This window comes from Lolium rigidum, chromosome 6 (genome assembly GCF_022539505.1).
Source record: "Lolium rigidum isolate FL_2022 chromosome 6, APGP_CSIRO_Lrig_0.1, whole genome shotgun sequence".
In the NCBI taxonomy this organism is placed as follows: Eukaryota; Viridiplantae; Streptophyta; class Magnoliopsida; order Poales; family Poaceae; genus Lolium; species Lolium rigidum.
Genome location: NC_061513.1, coordinates 75,925,281 through 75,930,267, shown reverse-complemented (window position 1 = coordinate 75,930,267; position 4,987 = coordinate 75,925,281).

The window sequence follows — 4,987 nt, the reverse complement described above, 5'->3', positions numbered from 1 at the left end:
GGAGAGAAATAGGTGAACTCTCTTACTTCAGACAAGACGGACATGCATAGCAACTCACATGATATTCAACAAAGAATAGTTGATGGCGTCCCCAGAAGCATGGTTATCGCACAACAAGCAACTTAATAAGAGATAAAGTGCATAAGTACATATTCAATACCACAATAGTTTTTAAGCTATTTGTCCCATGAGCTATATATTGCAAAGGTGAATGATGGAATTTTAAAGGTAGCACTCAAGCAATTTACTTTGGAATGGCGGATACATACCATGTAGTAGGTAGGTATGGTGGACACAAATGACATAGTGGTTGGCTCAAGGATTTTGGATGTATGAGAAGTATTCCCTCTCGATACAAGGTTTAGGCTAGCAAGGTTATTTGAAACAAACACAAGGATGAACGGTACAGCAAAACTCACATAAAAGACATATTGTAGACATTATAAGACTCTACACCGTCTTCCTTGTTGTTCAAAACTCAATACTAGATGTTATCTAGACTCTAGAGAAACCAAATATGCAAACCAAATTAGCAAGCTCTAAGTGTTTCTTCATTAATGGGTGCAAAGTATATGATGCAAGAGCTTAAACATGAGCACAACAATTGCCAAGTATCAAATTATCCAAGAAATTTTAGAATTACTACATGTAGTATTTTCCAATTCCAACCATATAACAATTTAACGAAGAAGAAACTTCGCCATGAATACTATGAGTAGAGCCTAAGGACATACTTGTCCATATGCTACAGCGGAGCGTGTCTCTCTCCCACAAAGTGAATGCTAGGATCCATTTTATTCAAACAAAACAAAAACAAAAACAAACCGACGCTCCAAGCAAAGTGCATAAGATGTGACGGAATAAAAATATAGTTTCAGGGGAGGAACCTGATAATGTTGTCGATGAAGAAGGGGATGCCTTGGGCATACCAAAGCTTAGACGCTTGAGTCTTCTTAGAATATGCAGGGGTGAACCACCGGAGCATCCCCAAGCTTAGAGCTTTCACTCTCCTTGATCATATTGTATCATACTCCTCTCTTGATCCTTGAAAACTTCCTTCACACCAAACTCGAAACAACTCATGAGAGGGTTAGTGCACAATAAAAATTCACATGTTCAGAGGTGACACAATCATTCTTAACACTTCTGGACATTGCATAAAGCTACTGGACATTAATGGATCAAAGAAATTTATCCAACATAGCAAAAGAGGCAATGCGAAATAAAAGGCAGAATCTGTCAAAACAGAACAGTCCGTAAAGATGGATTTTATTAGGGCACCAGACTTGCTCAAATGAAAATGCCCAAATTGAATGAAATTTGCGTATATATCTGAGGATCACTCACGTAAATTGGCTTAATTTTCTGAGTTACCTACAGAGAATTAGACCCAGATTCGTGACAGCAAAGAAATCTGTTTCTGCGCAGTAATCCAAATCTAGTATTTACTTTACTATCAAAGACTTTACTTGGCACAACAAAACATAAAACTAAGATAAGGAGAGGTTGCTACAGTAGTAAACAACTTCCAAGACTCAAATATAAAACAAAAATACTGTAGTAAAAACATGGGTTGTCTCCCATAAGCGCTTTCTTTAACGCCTTTCAGCTAGGCGCAGAAAGTGTATATCAAGTATTATCAAAGGGTGGTGCATCTACAGCAGGGTTTGGAGTTTTCTCAACCATGCATAGTATATTGGATACATAAGTTTCAGCGTCTCCCTTTTCATTAGTCTTGGGCTTGCTACTTTCATCGAACAAATTTTCAGGAACAAGCCAAGCATAGTTATTTTCTAGTGCATCATTCATAGCTAGGAGTTTACATGGTATTGGTGCTTTGATCTCCCCACCATCATTAATATTATTAGTGTACCTTATTCTATCCATGTCCATTTTTTCAAGGAGACCAACAAAATTAGTATGAGAACCAAGCATATTAAATTTAGCAAAGACCTTTCTAGCCTCTCTTGCTAGACCACCAAATTCTCTAAGAAGGGTTTCTAAAACAAAATCTTTCTTTTCCCCTTCTTCCATATCACCGAGTGTAAGAAACATGTGTTGGATTATAGGATTGAGATTAACAAATTTAGTTTCCAACATGCGAACTAAAGCAGCAGCAAGCAATTTCATAAGTAGGAGCAAGTTCTACCAAGTGTCTATCTTCAAAATCTTCAACGGTACTAACATGACTGAAAAATTCTTCTATATTGTTTTTCCCAATTATCGACCCGCGTCCTACCGGTATGTCTTTTGTGGTAAAATTAAAAGGAAACATGATGAATCAAGTAAAGTAAATGCAAGTAACTAATTTTTTTGTGTTTTTGATATAAAGTGCAAGACAGTAAATAAAGTAAAGCTAGCAACTAATTTTTTTGTGTTTTGATATAAGTGCAAGCAAACAAAGTAGTAAATAAAATAAAGCAAGACAAAAACAAAGTAAAGAGGTTGGGAAGTGGAGACTCCCCTTGCAGCGTGTGTTGATCTCCCCGGCAACGGCGCCAGAAAATATGCTTGATGGCGTGTAATTCACACGTTCGTTGGGAACCCCAAGAGGAAGGTATGATGTGCACAGCAGCAAGTTTTCCCTCAGAAAGAAACCAAGGTTTATCGAACCAGGAGGAGCCAAGAAGCACGTTGAAGGTTGATGGCGGCGGGATGTAGTGCGGCGCAATGATGTCTACGGGAGCTTCTATTCTTGTAGACAGTGTTGGGCCTCCAAGAGCAGAGGTTTGTAGAACAGCAGCAAGTTTCCCTTAAGTGGATCACCCAAGGTTTATCGATCTTAGGGAGGAAGAGGTCAAAAATATCCCTCTCAAGCAACCCTGCAATCACGATACAAGAAGTCTCTTGTGTCCCCAACACACCTAATACACTTGTCAGATGTATAGGTGCACTAGTTCGGCGAAGAGATAGTGAGATGCAAGTAATATGGATGAGTATGAGTGGTAATAGTAATCTGAATAAAATATGGCAGCGAGTAAACATGTAACAAAACAGTAAACAAACGGAGATTCGATGCTTGGAAGCAAGGCCTAGGGATCCCGCTTTCACTAGTGGACACTCTCAACAATGATCACATAATAGGACTACTCTACACTCTTTTGTTGGATGATGAACACCGCTAACTGTGTAGAATTACACGAACCCTCAATGCCGGAGTTAACAAGCTCCACAATATTCAATGTTCATATTTAAATAACCTTAGAGTGTAAGATAGATCAACACAATTACACCAAGAACTAACATAGCATGCACACCGTCACCATCATACCATGAAGGAGGCATAGATCATATCAATACTATCATAGCAATAGTTAACTTCATAATCCACAAGAGATTACAATCATAGCCTACGCCAAGTACTAACACGGATGCACACACTTGTCACCATTACACCGTGCGGGAGGAATAAAACTACTTTAATAACATCACTAGAGTAGCACATAGATGATATTCAACTAGATCACATAAAGAGAGAGATGAACCACATAGCTACAGCGGAGCCCTCAGCCATGGGGGTGGATTACTCCCTCCTCATCATGGAGGCAGCGATGGCGGTGAAGATGGCGGTGGAGACGGCGGTGGAGATGGCTCCGGGGGCAATTCCCCGTCCGGCAGGGTGCCCGAACAGAGAGTTCTGTCCCCCGAATTGGACTTTCGCGATGTGGCGGCGCCCCTGGAGTCTTTCTGGAGTTTCGTCAAGAGATACTGCGTTTTTAGGTCGAAAGGGGTTATATAGGCGAAGAGGCGGCGCGGGAGGGCTGACAGGGTGGCCCCACCATAGGCCGGCGCGGCCAGAGGCCAGCCCGCGCGGCCCTATGGTGTGGGGGCCCCCTAGCCCCTCTCCGACTCTTCTTCGGTGTTCTGGAGCCTTCCGGAAAAAAATAGGAGGTTTGGCGTTGATTTCGTCCAATTCCGAGAATATTGCCCGAACAGCCTTCTCCGGAACCAAAAACGGCAGAAACAGACAACCGACCTTTCGGCATCTCGTCAATAGGTTAGTTCCGGAAAACACATAATAATGACATAAAGTGTGAACAAAACATGTCGGTATTGTCATAAAACAAGCATGGAACATCGAAATTATAGATACGTTGGAGACGTATCAGCATCCCCAAGCTTAGTTCCTACTCGTCCTCGAGTAGGTAAACGATAAAAGATAATTTCTGAAGTGACATGCTACCAACATAATCTTAATCATACTATTGTGAAGCATATGAGATGAATGCAGCGATTCGAAGTAATGTTAATGCAATGAGTAAACAATTGAATCATATAGCAAAGACTTTTCATGAATAGTACTTTCAAGACAGGCATCAATAAGTCTTGCATAAGAGTTAACTCATAAAGCAATAAATTCAAAGTAAAGACATTGAAGCAACACAATGGAAGATTAAGTTTCAGCGGTTGCTTTCAACTTGTAACATGTATATCTCATGGATAATTGTCAATGCAAAGCAATATAACAAGTATAATATGCAAGTATGTAAGAATCAATGCACAGTTAATCACAAGTGTTTGCTTCTAGGATAGAGAGAAATGGGTAAACTGACTCAACATAAAAGTAAAAGAATGGCCCTTCGCAGAGGAAAGCATTGATTGCTATATTTGTGCTAGAGCTTTGGTTTTGAAAGCAAGAAACAATTTGTCAACGGTAGTAATAAAGCATATGAGTTATGTAAATTATATCTTACAAGTTGCAAGCCTCATGCATAGTATACTAATAGTGCCCGCACCTTGTCCTAATTAGCTTGGACTACCGGATCATCGCAATACACATGTTTTAACCAAGTGTCACAATGGGGTACCTCCATGCCGCCTGTACAAAGGTCTAAGGAGAAAGCTCGCTGTTGTGGGTATACTTTATGGGTATATCAACGGCATGGCCTAGATCCGGCAAGCCCGGGTGGCCCATAGATGGTGGTGAGGCATGTGGCCCATCGGGCGGCCCAGTTGCTGTAGATCCTGAAGGATGAAGTCCAGCCAG